The 24,598-nt window shown below is 43.7% G+C and overlaps 1 pseudogene; it reads left to right on the top strand.

Moving 5' to 3' along the window:
* Positions 1-24,598, top strand: part of LOC142019866 (cell surface hyaluronidase CEMIP2-like) — a 69,223-nt pseudogene extending 44,625 nt beyond the window's left edge.

Genomic DNA, 24,598 nt, shown 5'->3' with positions numbered 1-24,598 from the left:
TTTTGATCTAAATGACCTACAGCATCATAACGTGATTTTCAGCATTAGCAAACTATCCATGTTCTCTAGCTCCCCACATGAAACTCCCAGGCACTAATACTTGGCTTGAATGAGCTGCTTTTCAGCTTTGAGGGGATTGTTGTTTTAGTGTGATTCATGCTTTTAGCTACTTATCTTAGGTACGATTTAAATTCCTTACCAATGATGCAATCTGGAGGAAACAAAATAAGGCTAGAACGAGCCTGTTGCAAACATGCCCGGGGGCTCTAATTTTTGTTTTTACAAATTAATTAGTGCATGCACAATCCTTTTGCTTCTGCCATCATACCCCAGACTGAAAAATACGTGGGCAGATGAAGGGAACTTTTCTGCAAACTGAAGTGCTACTGGTAGCTTTAGGGCTGCAACCTTCTTATTATATGTATGAAAAATGATTGCTGTTTGGGTCCTCTAGGTGCAGCCATGATACAAGTAATCAATAATAAATGCCACTGGATGTAAGTTAGGATATCCTAACCGGAACCTAATATGATATGTCTGTTCAAAGTCAATTATTCAACTAACATAAAAATTAGTCAATATATTTAAACGCCTTCTGACTGGGAAATAATTTTTTCTTACTGATCTGTGAACCATTGGATTAATCAAACAGATTGGAGTTGTGGTGAGAGGTTTTTGCCATTAAGAAAGGAGCTGAGCTGTTTACTGAAACATTGGAACATGAGATGCTTAGCTGGGGTTGTATATTTTTACTGTAGTAGCAAATGTGAAGCTGGCACTAAAGTTTTTGAGTAGGCCTGTGAAACCACTTTATTACCCTCTGTGTGCCCACCTGCACACCTGTCGTCCAGTCCACTTCTATGCACAGGGCTGGCCTGAAGGCTAATAGAGTGACTCTTGACTGCCTGACCTCACATTCTTCCCATATGTATGCACTATAAAATGAGATCCATCCCCACCCACAACTGCAGGTGCAGAACCCAGCTGCTTGCTCTCTTCTACCCTAGCCAGTGATTTACTTGGGTTTATTTTGGGTTTCATTTTCAAGCCTGCCTGCAGGAGAAAAAGGACTAGACATGTTACCTTTCCTTACCTCAGCCAGTGGAAGCTGAGATTATTCTTTCTTCGCCCCCAAAGTCCTGTGTCCGTGAATTTCATTTCTCGCCATGTGACACGTTCAGTAATACAATACAGGTTGAACCTGTCTAATCTGGCACTTTCTCATCTGGCAAAATCCATAATCTGACCTGATTTTAGTTAGCCGGATGTCCATTTATCAGGGGTGTGGCCAGGTTTCCCATAACATTTGTTTACAGCCACCAGTCCTGGCTCTCGGTTTTCTGTGTGGTTGTTTAGCTCTAATTTATCCCTAAGCTTTTTCTAAGCGCCCAGTAAGCAGTGCAGGTGTCGGTAGTGTGCTACGCAATACAGACCTCCTGTTGTCTGGCAAATTCTCTCATTCAGCACCAGTCTTGTCTAGAGGGTGCTGGATTAGAGAGGTTCAGCCTTTACTGTTGAATCCAGTTAAGGACAGAAAATTTGAAACAACTGTGTGACTGTCAAAATCAGTGAGTTAGGGGAAAAAATGTCAGCGAAACATCTGAGTGTGGGAAGGAGTCTGAGTCTGAAGGTAAAGTTCTATGAGCCAACTGCTGTTCTGAATCTTTCCCCATGCAGCCTCACGGCCAACAGTAGTGTTGGTGCTCGGAGCAGAATTTGGCCAATAATTGAACCCTCATGAGTATAACCTCATTTGCTTAAAGTGGCATGAGTGTGAACATGAAACTTTGGGGGTGAGACTGTTAATTAGCTCTGGCAATTATCTTTGGCAGCTTTAGGTTCAATTCACCTCCAGACAGGCCATTTTAAGTGTACCAGAGTGGCGGGAATCAAAGGAGACCCACTCCCCGTTTTGTCACTAGTGAGTTGTTTCTCAGAAGTGGCTAGTCTTAACAAGGCTTTGAAACAGAAAATTGCTGGCTGTTTGCCTGGCGGCTGTCTTGTCCCTGTGAAGACTTGTCCCTGCTTAATGGACTGGAGCTGGGCGGCGGGGGGGAAACCTTAAAAGAAATATATAGACAGAGTGTGATGGACAGCTCTAGTGAGCCAGCACAAACGGATTGTGGGCCAGTCTGCTACAATGAAAGTTGTATGAATTGGGAGGAGGGTAGTGAAGATTTGCAGCCCTTTTTTTTTTTTTTTTTTTTTTTTTTTTTTTTTTTAAACCTAATCATAATACTCCCATCATACTCCCCATCTGCAGTCAAGTCCTGGAGTGGAGTTAGCATTCAGGAGATGGTTGCTGCATTGTTAACGTGGGTGAATGTGCACTTTTGATGGGCAGATAATGAGCCTGCGATCAGGCAGTTGATTGATTATGAAGACTCAGAGGAGAAGTGAACAGATCTCTCAAACTGCCTTGCCACGGAGGTCGCTGGGAACTGCAGATGCCCAGCACCTCTTGGGATTTGCTGCTAACATAGAGTGAATGTTTCAAGAACAGTGTCTTTTTTTTTTTTTTTTTTCTTCAATTCTTCTATCTGTGATTGACATTACCCACTGGGGTATTACCTTTCAGCACAGACTGAGAGGGTTTCTATTTGAAACTCTCCTGTTGATGTGAATAGGAATCAAATTATTAATCCCTTCCACATGCTTTCAGAATACATTTTTATTGTGCATCTACAGATGTGAAGGGAAAAAATGTCATTTGACCTAACTGCAGCCTGAGCCTCTTCAATCCAGTACTCTCTTGTCCGCCAACATCCATGGTCTAGCAGGAACAGAGACAGTCTCAGGGCTGGGGGTGGACCAGCATCCACAGGGTAGGGCCTGGGTCTGAAGCAGGCACCAACAGCATGGCCAGGGCAGAGCTGGAGCCTCTGCCTGCCCAGCAAGAGCAGTGGGGGCTGAAGCTGGAGGCCCTACTGACTCCACAGGAGCATGGGGTTGGAGCCCGGAGTCCCCATCTGCACCACAGCAGCACAGGGCAAAGGCTAGAGCGTTGCGGCAGCTCTAGGAGCATTAATGAAAGCTGGAGCTCCAAGAATGAGGAAGGCTGGGGCCACCTGAGGCAGAAACCCTGGACCTCTCCAGTCTGGCAAATTCTATCGTTCGGGACCTATCAGGTCCTGACCATGCCAGACCAGGGAGGTGCAACCTGTAGTAAAAGTCTGAGGGAAACTTAGTGAGCAAAGAATCTCCCAATTGTCCTAACTTTGTATACATGGGAAAAGAACTTTGTTTCCAGCATGTGTTGAAGGCAGCTGTATCCATTGGGATGTTTTTTTCACTGATTTTTAAACTGTACAGATATTACAACAGTACCACTTGCAGCTGTGCCACCGTCAGCTCTCCTGTGTAACTGCTCTATCCCCTAATGAGCAGTGGTAGCTCTATCAGCAGGAGAGCATCTCCTGCCAAGGTAGCACTGTCCATGCTGGTGGTTTTGTCTGTTGGGTGTGTGTGGGTGTGTCTTTTTCCCACAGCCCTGACCAACAAAAGTTTGTTTTGTTTTTACTGTTAAAAATAGTAGGAGTATAGACACTGTTGAATTCTTTAGCCAAGCTCTGTTCTGTGCTGTTTGTAGTTACTCCAGATTTCCACCAGTGAGATCAGAATTTGGCTAGTAGGTCTCTTGGTAATCAACCATAAAACAAGTCATCCCAATAAAATTTTCATGGTGGTTTTCAGGGACAGAACTTAGCATTTTTTTTGAACCTCCAGTAGCTAGAACAGTCTCAGGGCTCCTTTATGTTCTCCATAAGCCAGCAGCTAAGGGACCGAGTCATGCAAATTTTGCTCAGGTCTGATATTCTGTCCTCTGGAGAGCAATGCTCCGCCTGAATCTTTATGATGCAAGGGCTCTGCTGCCTTGTCCTACAAGCAGAAGGTAAACAAACAGATGTACACTCCTGTTAAACTTACCTTGGCCAACCCACTTCTTCATACCACTCAAGCTATGCCTACTACTTCAGGTGCAAATGTATCTTCATGCCACAAAAGCAGGCATTGCAATATTTCCGTGTTTATTTCCCAGGTGCTATTTGCATCAGAAATGCAGAACCTGGAATTGTGAATATAAAATACTTTGAGTGCTAAGGATGTACAGGTTGCACCTCTGGTCCAGCACTGTTGAGACCTGACCATGCCGAACCAGAGAATTTGCCAAACCATGGAAGGTCCATACTGTCTAGCAGCATTACCAACACATACATGGCTTTCTGGGCTCTTAAACATTTAGGGGTAAATTAGAGCTACATAACTGCATAGAACACTGAGATCCATGACTGGTGGCCACAAACAAACTTTATGGGACCATGGGGAAACTTGGCCAGATGCGTAAGTGGACATCCAGCTAGCTAAACTCATGCCATACTAGAGAGGTTCAACTTGTACATCAAACTTTCCCCTCTGTATTTTATGTTAGGGCTTTTGGAGCTGTGCTTTGTACTGAACCATACAGAGTGATTCAGTTTTCACTGAATTATTATGGGACACAAGGGTAGTAAACTATAGATCTATCATACATCCAATAACAGGAAATCGCTGAACTGACACTTTCCTTCTTCCATTTCCCCCTTGTTGCTTCCTTTATATTTGCTCAAGAAGTTCAGAGGCTGGCAACAGCCAAGGGAACTTTCTGAACGTTGTGGTTTGTTTGCTTCACTTGGGGAGCCAGAACGGCAAAAGTCAATACTGCAATTAAAAAGAGAGGCCACAAGACAGCCATTGGGTCCATTTTGCCCATCCATTTCCAAGAGAAAATAAACAGACCTAAACAAACTCATAAAAAATACATAAAACACTGTGTGGATTGTTGAAAGACAGTAACACAGGAGCATAAACTGCAGTGCTGATAAATGCCCATGCCAGTAGGCTTTTTAAATATTCAGTTTAATATTTGGTAGGACTCAGCAAACCTTGACTTTGTACCAGTTGTTGGTGATCTTTCCTTCTTTGTGTGCCAATATTCAGAGTTAAAACTAGAGAAGAAACTGATATTTAAAAAAAAAAAATCCCCTTCTACGAGAGTGAACTGAATTATGTCACCAGTAAACTTTGTAAACAGACGTTTCATCTTTGATTTAAAACTTCAGAAGTATCTAAGCTTTTTTTTTTTTTTTTTTATTTTCATTTTAAAGGTACAACTTCAGATTCAGACTTTCTGCTTCAAAATTTTTAAACCGTTGTGTATAAATCCTCATAAAAGGTTTACTTTCTTCATTTGACAGGATTTTATACAGTCATTTTCACTCCTTTTTGTATTATCTGTTAATCATGATCTCCTGATTATTTTGAGTTTTTCATTCAACATGAAGGAATGTAAAACTGCAGATTCTTCCAGGGGACTCAAAGTGAAGTACTGAAATGACTGAATTCTCCTTTTGGAACTGATTAAATTCGAAATAATGGTATCCCTTTACAGATCTAAAAATATTTTAAAGGTTTCTGATAAAAGGAGCAGATTAGAAAAGTAATCTAGGACCACAGACCCAATTGGCTTTTAGTGATCACGTCAGTGGCTTTGGAAATTCCCAGCTGATATTGCAGGTAAGTGGAACATGACCCATTTGGCTCATAGATATCTGCCAGTGCAAATTTAGCTTGGTCAACCTGCAAGAGTGCTCGGTCTTGCTTCACTATCTGAAAACCAGAATCTGAACAGAGAGGCTTAACCAAAAATAAGGATTTCTGTAGCTAAAGTTCCAGCCGCAAGGATCCAGGAATAGCTTGCATATTTTTCTTTTACCTGCAATCATCTCAACCTAAATCTTCTGCTGACTCGTTAAGCTGTGTTGCGTGGTTTACAGGACACTACATTTCCCTTGCAGTCCTGGCAGTCCGAGTTCCCTCCTTTTTTGCCATCCATTGGTGAAATAACTTTTATGTGCACCAAAGCATCTGCAGATGCGCACCGCCAATAAAAACACATGCTGGTGGCAGTGGGCACTCTGCTCAGCTGAGCAGCACCTGAATCTCTCCTGGATGGACACCCAAGCACTCAGCTTATAGGGAACCCTGCAGACAATGGTTCTAGGGTGTGCCTGAGTTTGTAAAAGAGCATAAATTTTCTGCTTACACAATGAAATGTATTGCATTGCATCTTCTGACACCCTTGTTCTCACTGCTTTGCTTATCCTGGTGGCCACAGAGAAGCAAAGCAAAATGTACGGGCAATGGTTGTCAGTCACTCATACAAAACTGCCACCTTTGCCCCTTTGCAAAGTACCCAAAAAATCCCAAGACTAGAAGCTGTTTAAATACATCTAAATGAGATGCAATAAATCAGTTCCTCTTCCCCAACCCTTTGTCGTGGAAATAGCCTTAAGACTTAGGTATGCCTGTGGAAAATATTCCCAAGGAAAGGTACATTGTCATGAAGATAACTTGTTGAGGAGTGATTCCTACCTCCCCACTCTGCCAAAATCTAGTCTGCCTACATGACTGAGCTAAAGACCTTAGCAGTTGTATTCCAGTGTCCCTGGGGACAAGCCACCATCTCAACTGTTCTCTCACACTGGTTCCTTTCTCTTTCCTTTTTTGTATTTTTAGTGCTTTTCTTCCCCATGGGATGGCGACAGAAAATGTGTAACGCTGCACAAGAGTGAGTTTCCCAGCCCTGCAAGGAGGTGTGGGGATGTCTCTATGATATCCTTTCTAGGGAGCCGAATGCGCTAAAGCGATGCAAGGATGAGGAGGGGAAAAAAATCACCCTTATGAAACAGCTGTATGTCTTGGGACAGCTCCTAAAAATAGTCACACTAGAGCCATGTTTGTGATTTCCTTAAGTTGGAGGCCAATATGTCTGAAAGTTTCTCTGGTTGGTAGCTGTGCTGATTTGTGGCACAGCTGGGGTTGCTTAAAACTTAGAGGGCAGTATTTGCCTCAGATCAATGGGGCCTGGTATAGGAATTTGGCTTATTGTCCTAGAAAAGTTTGTCCTCCGTTCCACCTTGTAATGTGTTGTAGTTTTGCTTTTAAACACTAAGCAAGATGGAAAAAAAACAGGAAGAGCTTGAACAGATGATGGAATTGGCTTTTGCCTTCAGTGCAGCTAATGCAAAGACCCTTCATGAAAGTCTTGGCTTTTAGATTCCCTGAAATCCCCAAACCAAATCCATTTGGCTCCATTTACTGCTACATGCGCAGGGCTGGCTGGCCCCTCTGCAGGGCTCACTGTATAAGCCATGGGTCCCTCACAGAGTAACTGAGTGGAATAATAAATCTTTCTCTTCCAGAGTTGTAGGCCGTGATAGGACTTTGGAGGTATACGGGGTTTTCTGCCTCTGAAACGCATCTCACCTTGTAAATAGGAAGCCAGGTGGGATGACTGGTGCCTGCAAGGAGGGGTGGAGGAGAGTGCATGGCTGGCCACCCAGAGGGGCAAGGGAGCCATCCCATTTAGCAATTAAAAACTTGGCAGGGGTATAGGGGATGGTGCACCTCCCAGGGCTACCATGAGTCACCAATAAATCCTAGAATTATTTAAATATTAATGGACAGAAATCTCAGAATCCCATCTGCTTCTTCGGCCAATCAGGAAAATCAGCCGCAGTAGTGATTCAGATGGCTGTTTGTGGCACACTGAGTAGAACTAGAAACAATGAAAGATACAGCTTTTTTTGCAGAAAGGTGGGTGGGGGTGTTTTCCTCTTATGTAACCTTTCTATGATTTTCAGCTTCTTTCTCTTCTACTAAAAATATCTAGGCTAAAAGCCCCTGGAAACCAAGATTTGTTACGCTTTGCTGGAAAATTATCCCCAGTAAGTTTCTGACCTGTACTGTAACACTGTCTGGCTGGGTCTACATGAGCCCCTTCCTTTCGAAAGGGGCGTGTTAATGAGCCGGTTTGAAAGGTGCTAATGAGGAGCTGCAATGAATATGCAGTGCCTCATTAGCATAATGGCAGCCGTGGCGATTCGAAAGTGCGGTTTTTCAAATCGCACGCCGCCCATGGAGATGGGACCTTCCGAAAGGACCCCCCCTAGTTTTTGAAAGCCCTTCTTCCTATCCCCTCTGAGGCGGAATGAGGAAGTTTAACCGCTATGTATGGTCCGAGTGCTTTAAGTAGTGCTTTTTAAAGTCGTTAATAGTCCTGCTTACAACTTCATTAATAAATAAATTAAGATACAGAGCTTTACCGTTTAGGTGGTGGTTGGTAGCATTCGCTTGTCTTTTGTTAATCCACAGGCACCACGGCTCTGAGCAAGCTCCCAGCTGCATGGGGTAGGAAGGGCTGAGCTCCTGCCTTGCATGCCAATGAGAGTTGGCTCATGTGCCAGGAGTTGCTGACCCCAGGCTTACAGCTTTGAACCAGTTTTCCTGTCAGCAGCACAGGCAGTGGAAATAGCAGTGGTAGAACCAGGGTGTCAGGTCAGCTGCATTCTTCTCCTCATCTGGCTGTCATCAGCACATTGTTGAAATTCTGGAAGACAGGAGTTAAATGTGGCAATAGCATTAGATGATAAATGTTAGTATTGGGGTGGAAAAGGATTTTAATGGAAACCTTAATAATAAACTTTGCTATTACATGGACCAAGCAGATGTCTTTATAGTATGGCTTCTGGTTCTGCTCAGGGATGTCTTTATAATTCTCTGAACAGTGCCCTGTGCAAATGTCTGCTTGAAACTTCCTGCTAGATGAACAACACTAAGCCCAGTGACCCTTCAGGACATCATAAAAAGAAATTCTGCCCTGCAATCTGCAGAGCCTTGCAAATGTGCAGCTGTCCACTTTATATTTGCAGCTACAGACGCAGATGCAGATACAACTTAGTATCCACACAGGACTCAATCAATAAAGCCTAGAGAATTGCTGTCTCCAGGCCATAATGGATAATGAGAGCAATTCTGACTTTTTTTTTAAGAGGTTCTGGAGCCCAATTCAAGGGCCGGTGAAGTCACTAAAAGGTCTTTCCTGTGGACATAGTGTTCTTTGGAGTGGGCTTATAGAGACAAGAAACAGTTGCTTCCAAACAAAGTGACCCCCCCACATACACACCGAGTTTGTCTGGGCTTTTTCAAATGAGGATGGAGGGGGTGTTTAAAGCAGACTTTTTCTACCCCTTGACTAACATGTGCAGCAGGAAACCTTTTGTCCTTTCTTTTCAAGTTGTCGAACACTAATGAGCATATATGTTATCTTTCCCCACTCCCATACATGCTTCTGCCAACAGAGGAGACTGCCTGCATGTTGCATTATGTTATCCCAAGGGGACAGTTTTCACCATTGTGGCAGACATCTACCGGCGACAGACGGGGAGAGTACACAGTGTAAAACACTACCTAGCAGCCCCTTCCTGGCCCAGCGTGCTCAACAGGACGGGCGAGCGGCTCTTCTACTTTGACAGCGTATCGGGGTGAGTGACTGCTAAACCCAGGCCCCAAGACTTTCCAGGACAGCCATCTTACAGAAAGAGCATCCCCCTGTAGGGACCTTTCTTGTCTGTCTTCCTTCATCTCCCATTGTGGCCAGCTCCCTTTTGTGTTCTGTGCGTAGCTCCTCACTCTGCCTTTCAGACATGGTGGAAACGGGATGTTTCTCTGCATAAAGAATGTATTGGTGATGATCAGTGGTGCATCTCAAAGGTGAGGTGGTGGGAAGCTGTGTAGCTAACTGGGGACAGGGAAGAGGGCAGAAGAGGCAAGATGGGCACCAAAGGAGGAAAACAAAATGGGTAGGGGTGGTGGAGTGAATGACCAAATGCCACTAATCTTTCAGTCTGCTAATCCATCCATCAACCTCCAAAAACTTCCTCCTGCTTTGGGGGAGTGGGGCATGACTTGGCAGCATGCTGAGTTTTGAACTTCAATAGGGTCAGAATCTGGACTGGATTCCAATGCAAAGCCCATCCAAAACTAGAAGTTTTACAAGCTTATCTGCATTCTCTCTGCTTCAGCCCTTCCAGCATAGTCTGTCTTGTGCTATTTTGGCTCTCCCACTTCAGCTGGAAAGAGGTGAATTCTAGGCACAGAAAATATAAATTAACGAGGGATGATAACCAAGCATCTGCAAACTTCTAAACTAGTTCATCTTGATTGGACTTCTGGGAAAAGTTTCAGGATGTCGCTCTCTTGTTTTATCTGACTGAATGTCCACACTTGCAAATTGTATGTATTGTGGTATTATCTGCAGAGACCATGCATTTTAGCCTTTTGTTGGAATTGATAGTTAAGTGATATCAGAACTTAAGTGGTGGTTTTAAATAGTTGTTCAAATTGGTACATTACACAGACATCTGTGGGGTGTATATATCTCTGCGTGAGACACTATAGTTGTTCCAGCTTCAGGCTGTGGAGCACTCTTCAAACCCTTTTAAGGCTAGGAGACAAGCTGTGCTCTGGTGTAAATTTGGAATAACCTCTTGGAAGTCAGGAGCTGCTCCAGAGTGACACTGTCACAGCAACGAAGGGTCCTGTGGCACTTTATAGACTAACAGAAAAGTTTTGAGCATGAGCTTTCGTGAGCACAGACTCACTTCATCAGATGTTGGTCTTGGAAATCTGCAGGGCCAGGTATAAATAAGCCACAGCAAGGGTGGGGATAACAAGGTTAGCTCAGTCAGCAAGGGTGAGGCTTACTACCCGCAGTTGATCTGGAGGTGACTTGATTGGATGAGATTGACACGGGTGTCACTGAGAGAGCACAGTTTGGCCCCTTGTCTGAATTAAAGGTATGTAAAATACAGGGGTGGGAAGAACACCTTTGTGACAGGGTGTGAAACCTTGAACTATCGTTACTGTAGGCAAAATTAAAGGGGAAAAAACAAAGACAAAAGTTGCACTGAGATTCTACTGCTCAGTGATTTCTTTTTTCATTAAGAAAGTTGCTTCCTTCTCTGATCTCAGCCCCTGTTGAAAGTGGTGGGGACTACACTCCTCCCACTGGTGTCCCAATCACTGAGTGGTGGTCGCTGTGTTCATACCCATATTAAAACGCATCCCACCTCAACATCCTGTCTGGAGTGGGTGACCATCACAGGGCTGTCGCTCCACTACAAGGTGTGTCTGGGAGACTTGGAACAACCTTTCACAGAGCTGGTTAAAAAGGGGAAGCTCCAGGTAATTCTTACATGTTGACATTGGAGATGAGCCTTAAAGAGGAGGCACGTTTGTTCCTCAGATGCCTTTCAGAAAAATTCTAGGGGAAGACAAATTGGGCTCCTGACCCAAATCTTCCCTATGGTCACAGTGGTGTCAGTCCCATGGCATGCTGTAGGGTTTCACTGGTATGTGAGTTTTCGCAGATGTGTGAGAGCAGAATTAGGCCTTCAGTACTGAATTTGGCAGAGCAGTGCTTGTGGGAATCAAAATTAAAAACAGTGAACAGAAACTGCATTAAGAATCGCAGGGAAATGTAGGATATATGCAAGTCCCAATGTTATAACCCCTTACCATTTTGCTGGAATTCTCCCTAGCTGATAAATGCCTTGTTCTTAAGACGCTCGGGTGATCTAAGTTCTAGTCCCAGATCTGCCACCAATTTCTTGTGTTACTTAGGAATAGTCATTTATGTGCTCTGATTCAGTTGCCCCTCAGTGAGAAACTTTTGTCTGTTTAGTCATAACCTCATTATTCCAAAACTCTTTTTTACTCTGCATACATATAATGGGGGTGCAATTTTGATCAAGACCTGTGGGTTCTGCCGTTGTCCAAATCTTGACCCAAATACCTTCCATTTTAAAGAAAAATATTGAGAAACATAGCTTAGTGTTCTGCTAAAATATTTGCGCGAGGTACAATGTGTGCTATGTGTTGGTCCTGTTGTGCCTAATCTATCAATGCAACTTGAACCAGGCCACAAATGTCAGATTTTGAAAATAAAATGGAAACTAGTCATTCATTCAAACATTGTATGTGACCAGTCAGACCTTTGAATGTGTATCATGCCATGGGAGACTCAGTAATGCTACGACATGTGTTCTCTCACAAGTGGAGTTGTGAAATAATTAAGTGCTCATCTGTCCTTTTTCAATCAGTACAAAATGTTACCGAAAGGGTATAAACAGATAAGTTATCAGGAAAATGCATGCAAAAGGAGTTACTTCTGAGGGCATGCAGGGGACAGAGCCTCTTGTCCTTTTGGACTTTGAACATACAGATAGATGGGCTTGACCTGACTTGGTTCAGGAGCGACAGGGCTGGCTGTTTTTTATTTAGCCTAGTGTTGCTTTTTTTAGCCTGACCCAGAAGAGTGGAGTGGAGGTTGGAGGATTTATTAGCTCTGATTTCATAATTGGTGGGATGCTCCCCCTTCTGTTTTCAGCCACATGTGCTGGATCTCTGGAGATGAACCAAGTGTACTTGGTTTGTTTCCATGTCCCGAGAAGAAGAGGATTAAAATAGCCCTTTTCCGTAGAATGCCGGTATCTTCCTGATAACTAGAGCTGAGCTGCTGTGATTGAATCCAGCCTAAACTACAAAACAGATAAGTTTGTTGCTCTAGCTGCTCTAAGAGAAATGGCACAGTGGCTGCTTAAAGTGTTCTTTGTGCACACTTTAAGATGAGTTGTGCCTGGAAGGCATCATCATGGATGAGGAAATGCCAAGACGGAGCCCATTAGGAGCTGCTGGAATCCTCTGTCAAGCATAATACCTCCAGGACTCTAGGGAGAGCGTGGCGCCCACTGTGGGCAGGGCTGGTAGCCACAACAGGGGCAACGGCCCAGGAGGCTGGCAATTCAAAAGGGCTAGGGCCTCCCAGCTGGTACTATAGCATTGATGGCCAGAGCCCCAGGCCGTTTAAATTGTTGCTGGATCCCTGTGTAGTGTTCTCTGGTGGCTGGCTGCCCAAGCCCCGCCCCTTCCGCCAGAGGCCTCCTTCTTTCCAGGTGCATGGAGCCCACCCTGCTTCACCTTGCCCATGCGCCAAGCAAATCTGTCTGCTCCGTTCTCTGGCAAGATGCAGCCCAGCTAGCATAGCCCTTTGGAAGGTGGTGGGGAGATGGCCTGCGCCCTCTAGGCAGTCTTGTGATAACACGCTTACATAGAATTTGTACTCCCAGTGCCAAGACAGCAATTGTTCCAGGCTTCCGCACAGGCACAACAATGAGGCATTCTTTGCACCTTCGTACAGAACCAGGCATAAGTGCTGGCACTGGGGATTCTGTCTCACCCCGTTGTCTTGAAGTGGTTTCTATTATCTGCAGGGTTTATGGTTCGATTCAGTGGCTCTCAGCTCCACTAGACCAACTGGCATTGCTGGGATCAGGTAAAACCTGGTTTGCCCAAGGGGTGCTGTGTTCTGGGATGCTAAATCAGATGTAGGTACTGATGAAGGAGCTTTCCTCAGGAAAACGTTACAAGGAGGGTTTCATGGAGTACAGGACCCGTCTCATGCCAGTTGCTCCTCTGACAGTGCCCAGGGCAGCTCATAGCCTTTCGTTTGTTCTGCCATGATATCATTTGTTAGGCACCTGTTTGTCATCCTCAAAGCTCATGAAGCTTGGAAAGGGCACAGCTATTGCTCTCAGCAAGGCTGCGAACGCATTAAAATCATGACATGCATGCCCTCAGAGGATTCCTGGAGCTGTGCCCTTAACCCTTTCCTGGAGACTAACAGGAGATGAGCTCTGCAACATTCACTGTCTCAGCGACTGACTGTGCCTTGCAGCCAGTGGGGAGCCCCTCAGGTACAGAACCAAATCCTTCTTTGCAGGGTCCATCTGAACTTCCTTCGTGCAATGCAATCATCTTTATAAAAAAGGTAACTTTCACAACCCAGGAGGAAGGCCCTTCAGCAATTCCCTCCACTCCTGGGGTGTGGTCTGCTTTTCTACAGCTTTGGCTTCTGCAGCGTCTGATCGGACAGCTTCTCAGCAGTCAGTTAACTGGAAGCAACTAAGTGTATTTGCAGCAACTAAAATTGTCACTGGGCTGGTTGAGAAGAATTTAGCTTTGAACCCCAAAGCACAATATATATATTTAGTGCTTCAAGCCAGGGTATGATCGTGGTCTATCTAAATCAGTGTAGATTCTGATCTGATTAACTCTGGATTTGCACCATTGCAAAGCCAGTGAAGTCATCCATGATTTGCACCCGTGTAACAGAGGAAAGAATCTGTCCCATGAGGTACGAACAGGGCATGTGAATCCTTAGCACTTAAACTGAGTACCACAGGCAGTTAGTAGCTAACATCATGAAATTCTAATCTCTGTGCTGCCTAGACAAGTGTGTTAGATCCTGATTTGAAAACATGATGTGATTCAGAATGAGCCAAAGAGGAGACCAGTTCATTGATTATAAAGCCACAAGGGCCCATTGAGAGTCTAGTCTGATCATCTGTATTCCATACTCTGTTGGACTTCTCTGAATAAATGAATGCAGGGATATTCCAAACAGATCCTAATCTCTTCCTATCAAGCTAAAGTGGTAAATAATGAGCTTTTCATGTGTTTGAGTAAGAGTCATAACTTGCAAAAACAGGCACTTTAGAATATTGCAGGATTGCATTCCAGATGTGCTGCAATAGGGTGGAGGTTTACAGCCAGTGGTCAGTTAATACACCTTTTTGTTAATGAAAAAATATTTTCTGAGCCATTTTTTGTTCAAGCGTCTTCCCTTCCTGTAATTACAGGTTGCTGTCACTAGCAAACCCTTGATCAAATATGTAAGTATCCAGATCCAGTCTGTCAGTTGGGCTGACATCCCAAATCTCATGATGTCAGCTTTCATTAAGGTACGCTTGATACCACACTTGAAATACTGATTGCATAGAGGAACTCATTTCCTGTGAAAGTTGCCATAAAGTCTTGAAGACTGTGAAAGCAATAGAAATAGGAAACTAGACTAAGAAGATTCTTAGGCATTGTTTCTCTTATTTATGATTACTTAGAGCCAAACCCTAATCCTCAAAGTCACTGGGAGTTTTGACTGTAATGGGACTAGTATTTGGGCCTTAAGGAAGCCTTTTAGTGGGTTAAAATATGTCATTTTATTTTCAAGAAAATAAGAAAAAACTAGGTCACGCTACTGAGCAGTCTTTGGCTGCGTCTACACTACAAGATAAATTCGAATTTTTATATAGATTTTTTTCTAATTCTGGAACTATAAGTTCAATTTTGACCATCCTGACGTCACACCGTGCACCCCACAAAGTCAAGCCATTGCTGCCACACACATATTGGCTAACATCGACTGTTGCAGTAGTGCATTGTGGGAAGCTATCCCACAGTTCCCTCATCCCCGTAGGATCCTGGGTATGCTCGCTGGTCTTGATGTCATCTTCCCCTATTGCATTTTCATCATTCCCCTCCCAATCCCAGAAGATATGTCGATTCCTGGAAATGATGCAGAAGACACTCAAAATTAGAAGAGAGAATTTTTGGTTTCCCCATTCATTATGTTATTGGAAAGGGTATTTGGCTTTCCAGTGCACTGTAAGGCTTCCGTGCAATGACTGTGTTCTCAACTGGCCATCCACTGAGTATCCCACGTCCCATCATTGCACAAATGTGATCCCTGAAAATAATGCAGGGGCCTGCAGTGTTCTTACATTGAGATGAATGTAGGAAGAAAGAGAAATTTTGGTTTCCCTGAACACTATATTGGTGTTGGAGAGTGTCTTAATGCAGGGTCCTAGAATGTGCAGGAAAAAAAATTTTTGGTTTTCCCCTGGTGGCAGCAAGCCCAGGTATGGGCCAAAGGCAGGGGGGCACTGGATAACCCATTGAAATGGTCCTTCCCCACAGCAGCGTCAAGCCCTTTAGCCATTGGGGGAGACTTTTCCCTGGCGGCGGCAGCAGCAAGCCCAAGTATGGGCCAATGGGGAGGGGGTCAGTGTATGACCAGTTGAGCTGTTGCTTCCCTGGAAGCATGAGTAAGCCCTTTAGCCACCGGGGAAGACTTCCCCACAGTGGCAGCAAAGTCAAGACTTTCTTTCCTGTGTGATTGTCAGGCACTTCCTTTTATTGGGTTAGGTTAGGGGCTACCCACATGATGTGGCTGAGCGTGGGAAAGACCCAGACTGTGTGGCACCTGTGGGGGACGGAAAGGGGGTTCACACACAAACGTAAACAGCTGAGAAGTTTCTCAGCATGTTATGCAAGCACAACCCCCGGCACAGCCTTGTTGACATGTGGTACGGCGTGTCAGGGGCTGGCACCAGGCAGGGCAGAGAAAAATAGCAAGTGTACAGACAGAGCTGTGAATTCCCTGCAGGGGCTATTTGAATGGATAGATGCCCGCACACCGCTAATAGCATAGAAAGAAAGAAAGAGAAGCCATTTTTCAGGCTGTCCTAAACTAACACGAGCCCACAGCTAAAGGCTCAATGCTTCCACTTGGAAATTCAGGCTCTTCCTGTTACTGGAGAGCAATGGCCAGAGCAGAACACTGAGAAGGGCATTATGAGTTACCTGTGGGACACCTCTGGAAGCTAATAAATTCACTTTTAAAGATGTGGTGCTTCCATACTTGCATTTAATTGAACTTCTGAATTCGAGCTATACCTGTCAAGTAACTGCGATTTTTGTAATCGCGAGAATAGTGCTCCCAAAATCGAGCTAATGGCCTTTACAGTGAAGACAGTCACCTGGTAATATCGAGCTAACTGAATTATTTTTGATTTTTATCTCACAGTGAAGATGCAGCCTTAGTGCTGGGTTTTGACCAGTGTATCAATCTTGTCCGCGTTGGGCCTGTAGTCCATGGAGAGCAGATGTCAGAGGCAAGAGAGTTGAACTCACTGGTGATAAGAGTCCAGAAACTTACAAACTGTTTGAGCCTTAGATTCATCTCATGCTATAATATGCAGAAATCCTAATAAAAATTCACATACTTGCTCTCTTGTGGTTTTTAATCTTAATTTAGGAATTTCCACAGAAGAAGTAAAGAAATTTTGAGCGAATGCCTCCATTTCATCAGTGTGCCTGGCTGTCTCATTCATTCAGTACTGAAGGACATCCATTCATAGTTAAGGCTACAATTCTTTCACTAATTCTGTGACTTTCTGGAACTACTTCTGGGGCAGGTGTCAGCTCTGGGGAGATGCACAGCAGCCATCAGAACAGAGCGCTAGCAACTAGCCCTGGGGCTACAGGAACACCAGCTGGGGTTTGGGGTGCTCCTGGGGTCAGAGCAGCTGCAAGGCCTGGCAGTGTGCTGTTTGCTCTCTTTCTCCCACCCTGCCTTGGGTGTTTCTTTTAAGTAAAAGTCAGGGAGACATCTCGGGTGTCTATGGATTTCTCTCCAGCCTGCACCCTGTCCCCGACTTTCTTTTATATGAATACCCATGACAAAAATCTCAGGTTTACCCATAGTTTTACAGCTCCCTGATGGGGAACCACATGAGATTCAGTATCATGACATGACTGAGTAGTTCTAACTCTTCATGATCAATTAGACAGGGGTGGGCAAACACCAGCTTATGGGCCAGATCCGGTCTGCTGGGGTTAGTCCCTGGCAGGTCCCTAGCTCTCCATTTACCTGCACCTCTGCAGGTGTTGCATATTTGTAGCTTTCGTTGGCCCCAGATTGCAGTTCGTGACCAATGGGAGTGGCGGGAAGTGGTGTCAGAGTTTGCACTGCATCCTGCACTCCTATTGGCTTCAAACAGTGTTTGTGGCCAATAAGAGCCACAATTGCCCAATACCTGCATAGGTGCAGGTAAGTATAGTGGGAGCAGCCCTCCAGGGAGTAACCCTGGCAGTCCGCCGCTTTCTTTTACTGGTATACATTATTTTCTTTTTCGTGTGTGTGTGTGTGTGTGCGCGCACATGCGCACAGCTTTGAATTCTTCTGCTGTTTGGCCAGACTGCTTCAGCTAATCCTAACCTGTACTTTGTTTGCAGATAAATGATGACGTTTTCCTGTTCAATAGCCGTGGGATATTCTTCCTGGTGCTAGATGCGTGTTCGGGAGCAGTCGTGAGTAGGCGGCACTTTGACACAGTTAGTGCTGTAAATGCTGCCAGTGCAATAACTGATTATGTTCTTACATCTATAGAAGAGAGGTAAGCAGGGTTTTGAAAGCTTAAGTTCATGTAGCAACATGTGGGTGACAGATGAGAATGGATAGTGACCTACTTTTCGCAACTGGTCTTCTGCCTGGTGAAATCTGACAGACTGAGGCTTTTACAGAATCCAGTTTTTCTCCAGAAAATTTAGAAACTATGCTTGTCTCCACTTGCAGTGTGCCTAATTCTCTGAGAGAAGCTTTTGGGAAAACTGGAACTTCCATTTAAGTTAACAATTTGTTTTCCACTGTGAGCTAGATAAGGCCTTTTGCAATGACATTTGCAGTTCTATTAACTTATCCTAGTGTCCAGCTGAAACGGCAGCAATTTCCTGGCAGAGGATGATTGATTTTTTTCCACTGCTGAGAAGAGAGAGTTTGTTCTTGCTGGTTGTTTGCTTCTTTTGCCAGGGGAGGGGGAGCGAAATGGAGAGAAATCATAGATGTGCCAGACTCTCCTTCAGGACTTTGGGCAAGCCAATTGACCTGCCTGGCCTGCCGGCTCTGTTACCTTAGATGTGCTCCATCATTGAGCTGGATCACCTCTGTTTATGTCTGTTCCACATTCTTTGTGGTTTTTGTGTTACCACATAAACACGGAACAGCAGAGATTTATAGAAAAATTCTTGGCTGCTGGTAAAAGCAGGTCAAATAACCAGAAAACAGACTTGCACTCCAAGGCATTTCTGAGCAGTTTGTGAGCGTGAATGCAGACGCAGCTGAGCTATCCCATGTGTTTTTTGTCACTGGGTCCACTGACTGCTGGAGGTGCCATCTCCTGGTCTCTTTGGGGATTAGCTCTTTCCATGTGCTGTACCCTGCTCTGAATTTGTCTCCAACCATCATTCTCTCACTCTCCTGCCCCACTCACTCCAGTTCACGTTTCATGACATGTCGTCTAGTGCACGCTGTCCCTGGCAGTCTGTTCTCCACTGCCTGATCTGAGCCTCTTGCTCAGTTGCTGGTAGGAGAACCCGGATCCACTCTCCAGATAGAAGTCCAGGTTCCAACTCAGACCCTTTCCTCAGCAGCCAGGGCCTGGTCCCTTCCTGAGCCTCACTTCACTGCATCTCCCTGAGCCTCTTGTGCCTTGAGTGGGTTTGCCAGCCTCGTATCTCTCCTTTCCCTGGGGGCAAATGCTGACTGCTGCTCTCAGCTATTAGGCTTTATACAGGCCTTCCTCTTCCCATCTATCTGATCCTCCTTTAATTAATCCTTGCTCTCTGACTCCTCCTGCAGGTGTGACCTGAGGAGTTAATTGGCCCAGCTAGCCACCTTCGCCACTGCCTGCCTTTTTGGGTGTGTGTGAGACAGAGAATATATGAAATCTACACATATATCCACATAAATATGAGCCCAGACCAAGTGTGTATCTCAGACACACAGTCAATTACATGAATGGTATCAACTGTGCCTATAATTCTTTACAAGTGCAATTTATTGTGGGTTCCAAATTGCATCTGTGAGGTTAGAAGCTAGCTTTAGCCTAGACAGAAAATGAAGTGCAGAATGCAGATGAGATGAATGTGAATTTGGGACTATATTTTTATCCCAAGTGAATTTTTCCTGGGAGCTAAATATCAACACTTCCTGTAGGATTTTCTTTTCCAATCAGTTTTGCTTTGTTTTCAGAGTGAAATAAAGATATCATTGACAAGGTAAAGCCCCAATTCAGGAAAGTACTGAAGCACATGCTTAACTTTTTTAGCATTATTTATGTGTGATTTGAAACCAATTGGACTTACGCACATGCTTAACTTGAAGCATATACTTTCCTGAATTGGGGCATAAAGAGCCAACAGCCATTTAACAAGAATAGCCTTACCCTGTTGAGCTGTAGCAATTGTTCTTCTTTTCAGGTCAGTTGTTCTTGTGTGCTCTAAAGACGGTTCAGAAATTATGGGAAGCTCTGAAATGGATGTTTTTACAAAGTTAGGTTCTGCAAAGCCTATTGTCTTCCACAAAAAAGGTGACTATATATTTGTGTGACTTACCCCATGACAGGTCTTCTTTGGCTAAAACGGACAGTACATTTGTCCAGCAAAAAAATTTAAATACCACCACCTTAGTTTTATGAATTTATATTATGCTATAAAATATATCAATATGTTCTATGGAAAATTGTTGAAAAACACTAACCTCACATCTAGGCAGAAATCTGAGAAATTTTCACCCTTTGTTTTAAAATCTAAACTGAACCCATCCACCAGCAAAAAGCCAAATTTTGTGAACTTTTCACTCAAAAAAACCTCCCCACCCCTTGCCTTGTCTCCACATTTCCAGTGGAAATGAATCCATTTCTGAACAAAGAATAGACTCCAACTTTAAAATTCAAATGTTTTCAGTAAAAGAACTCACCATGAAGTTAAGTTTAATGAAAAATAAAAAATGCCCGGAAACAAAGTACAGATTAGAGCAAAATTAAGATCAGGAAATGCCACCAGTTAGGGACAACTCTTGATGTCCTGCAAGATCATTTGCAGTCGTAAGAAATTTTACACTGATCCACTAATCTATAGTGAAGCGTGTCTTCATTTCAGATAAATAAGAAGCTGAGCCTTTTCTTCAGAACTGAAACCAGACCATTGGTCTCCCTTTGTGGTAGTTTGTTTTTGTTTTCTAGGGAACCTCTAGAAGCAGACATTCCAAAATGCCATAAGAGGGGCTTTACTCACGGTCATCACACCCCATCTGGGAGATGAAGAAACTCAGAACTCAAAGCCCAGCCTTATTTCCAGAATAAACAACTAGAGATAACTTTGGGTGAACTAGATTGCAATCTGAAGTAGATGTTTTTCCATCACTCATTAACGGGGGATTCTAGCAGTGTCTTAACTATGCCACTCTCCTTACCACCTCGGTTTCCAGTCAGTATATTTACTACTTCAACAATGAAGCTGAAATGTGCTTTTTGGTTGCTTGTCCAAAGTAAGTCCTCGCAGGGCCTCATCAAAAGCCCACAGTGGTCAGTGGATTCCTGCCCATTGAAATCTGTGCTTTAATCAGACACATCTAGAGTTTCGTATCCTAGTTTTTAAAATAAATGACATTTTCCTGTGGTCCCATAAAGTTTGTTTACAGTCACCAATCCTGGCTCTGTCTTCTGTGCTGCTGTTTCACTCTAATTCACCCTTCTTCTAAGAGCCCAGTGTGCAGTGGAAGTGTGGGCAATAGTGCTAGACAATAATGCCGGATTACGGGTGGTCAGATTCTCTCATTCAGCACTGGTCAGGCTCCAAAAGGTGCTGGACTAGAGATTCAGCCTGTACCATTAGACAGGCAAAACTTCAACTCTCTTCAGGCTGTGAGAACCTAGCAAAATTGGTCATTCATAAAGTGAGCTAGTGTCTGATCCTACCACTGCCGTAGTCAAAGATAACGCTCCCATTGACTTCTGTGGGAGCAGAATAATCAGATGAATGGGCATCCGGATTTAGGTTTGCACGTCCATCCTCCAAACCAAATTTTCCACCCAAATGCACAAAAGTCCCCTGCAGAGAGCTGCATACACCGGAGGTCAGAATTTGAAACTGACCACCCGTCACCATTATGCTACTTGTCATGGGTGTGGCCAAGTTTCCGGGGTCCCATAAAGTGTGTTTCCAGCCACCAGTCCTGGCTCTGTGTTCTGTGCTGTTATTTAGCTGTAATTTACCCCTAAATGCCTTCTAAGAGCCCAGGAAAAAAGTGGAAGTGTTGGTAATGTGCTAGACAATACTGATCTGTGGTCCTGCGAATTCTCTTGTTCAGCACTGGTCAGGTCCTGATGGCGTTGGACAAGAGAGTTTCAACCTGTAGTGTCTCAACCCAAGAGATTTAATCTTTAATTTCCCGTCTCGAGTTTTTTTAGCTGAAATTCTTATCAAAGGTTCAGTGTGAATGCAGGAGCTATGTGCGTATTGTACTTGCTGTGCCATATTTCCATACAGTAATCCAACTGGGGAAATAGGAGATTGGCCAAGTACCAATTTTCTGAACTAATTCCTTTTAGCTGATAAGAAAAATCAGCCAGACATCTGTGATTCAGTTTGATATCTATTAAGCAGAGAGAGGTCAGAACTGGAGTTGGCTGTATTTTCAGTAACACTTTTTTGGCATCTGTTTACTGCAGTGAAGTTGCTTGTCCAGAAAAATTTAAACTTACTCCTATGCGTGATTTAAGTGATCACGTTAACTGTCTCGTATTCTTCTAAAATGGACTGGAGCTTACACTTCAGAGCAAGGAGGGCAAGTTAATCTTTGTGCTCATTTTAGTTCCTGAGCAGTTGTTTTTTCCTAAATTTGAACGTTTTTTAAAGCCATTGAAACACTAAACATTTCAGTCATCAGAAAACCAAAATGTGTCTGTGTTTTCAGCTAAAGAACTGAAAAATTTAAGACAATAGGCAGCTTTTAAAATTGGGATCTAAAAACGCTTCCTGATCAGCTCCATTTAGAGTACTTAACATGCATGATTCTCTCCTTCATTGTGGCTGTTTGTATTCCACTCTGGTGGTGTAGAAAGGAGTGGACAATACCTCATGCAGAATCTCTCTGTCTTAGGCTATGTCTACACTAGGCAAAGTAAGTTGACTCAGATATGCAATTCCACCTACAGGAGTTACGTCGACTCTAGATACACATCTGTGCTCTGCTTACTTGGCCATCCTCTGTGAAGAAGGTTGATGGGTGAAACTCTCCATTGACCTCCCTTACTCTTCACACCTCGCGAGGAGTGCAGGGGTCAACAGCAATGCGAGAGGTTGATTTCGAAGCCCGAAAGATTGACCTTGAGCAGATCGATATTCTGGGCTAGTGTAGACATAGCCTTAGTGAGAATCCCTGTTGGCTCAGGGAGCAAAAGGTGCTGGTTGTTTGGTGGGTAGCATTTTTCCTTTGATTCAGTAATGAACTAGTACGACAGCGTGTTGCTCCAGGGCAGTGTGCAGCTGCAGTCTTCTGGATGAAATGTGAAATAAAACAACATTTTTTTTTTTCCCAGCAATGCCAGGGTGTTAGATGTCCATAACAAATTTTAATCTGTAATGATATTAAAATTCCCTCTGATGCTTCAGTTCATGCAGCATTTAACTCTGCATCGCTGAGGTTGTGTTCCATTGTCTGCTCTGTTAAAATAGCTGCCTACCATAGTCTGCTCCAGAAGTGGTTACGCAGCAAAGAGAGTTCAAGCATGTCCTCTAAATGTATATGATTGATAGGGAAGCCACTGTTGAACCTGCCATTCACCTCAGCAGGAACAGAATTGGGACTGTGTTGCTTGGAACTGCAACTCTTGCATGAAGAGTGTTTACATTTAGTAGTCCTGTTGAATGAAGGTTTTGTAGGACTGAACTCTGGTTTCCAAATGGACAATGGGCTCATTGGCAACTGAAGGTATACTACAAATGTAATCTATTTTTATTAAAAAAAAAAAAAAAACAAGGATGCACATGACTGTGCAGTCAATATAAGGAACGGCCAATTAGGCAGAGCCGAGAAAACTGATCTAAACTAATAATATAAGGATTCAAAATTCCCCAACTATTTTCATCCAAAAAAACCAAAACAGCAGTTCTATAGCACTTTAAAGACTAACAATATAATTTGTTAGGTGATGAGCTTTCGTGGGACAGACTGAAAAATCCTGGTTAAACAATAGCTGAGACAAAAAGAATAAAGCAAAAAAAAAAACAACTGACCAATCAGCTAGGTAGGACAGCTTTGATATCCGTAGTGATCCCAGGCAACCCATTTAATAGACACTTGCAGAAACTCCTTTTCTTCCCCTTCCCCCCGTTCTATCTCACCAATGTGCCAGTTTTTTATTTTTTTTCTGTATTTCTGTTAAATGATAAATTCTCTTTGTCTCAGTTATCAGGATTTTCCAGATCTGAGGAAGTGGACCTGTCCCACAAAAGCTCGTCATCTAATAAATTATATTGTCAGCCTTTAAAGTGCTACAGGACTTTTTTATTTTGTGACGATACAGATTAACATGGCTGCCTCTCTGAGACTATTTTCATCCAGTCAGCTATGAAAAAAATAACAGCAGAGCAACAGTCCCACTAACTCAAACCAGGGAGCCTCCATCATAGTTAATTGCACTGTCTTCAGGCATTTCAATCAGAATTCTGCTTCCTTGTGGTTTATCTCCTCTCCTTCACCCTTCCTTATGTCTTATAAAACATTGTTTCTAGTAATCAAATCAAAGGGATATCTAAAATGTTTCCTTGATCTGTATGGTGTGTGTGTGGTGGCAATAAATGGTTATTCCTTTATCCCACTGATGCAGATGGTCACTCTTTGTGTCTCTCTCCTTTTCAGGAAGTTTTGCCATGCTTGGATACAAAGGACAGGGCAGAACCCCTTGGATTAAAATCCTTAACCAAGCTGCTAATCAGAGAGCTGCTTCTTTACAGCATTATGTTCCCTTGAGGCTGGGGGAATACAAATGCTCAGCTAAAGTGGCAGAGTTTTAGAATTCTTTCTATATCTTAGCAACTTGTAAAACAACTCCAGAGAGGATGAAGAAATCACACAACTTAATCGTGCTACATTGCTGTTTGGCTTAACATCAGCCAGGCAGAACCTGTAACTCACAGTGTAACTTTGAATGGTGGCGGTTTTATGGGTTCATATCAGGCTGATGTTTTTTCACTTGTA

Source organism: Carettochelys insculpta, chromosome 12 (genome assembly GCF_033958435.1).
Source record: "Carettochelys insculpta isolate YL-2023 chromosome 12, ASM3395843v1, whole genome shotgun sequence".
Classification (NCBI taxonomy): domain Eukaryota; kingdom Metazoa; phylum Chordata; order Testudines; family Carettochelyidae; genus Carettochelys; species Carettochelys insculpta.
This window is presented reverse-complemented; position numbering and strand designations above follow the sequence as displayed.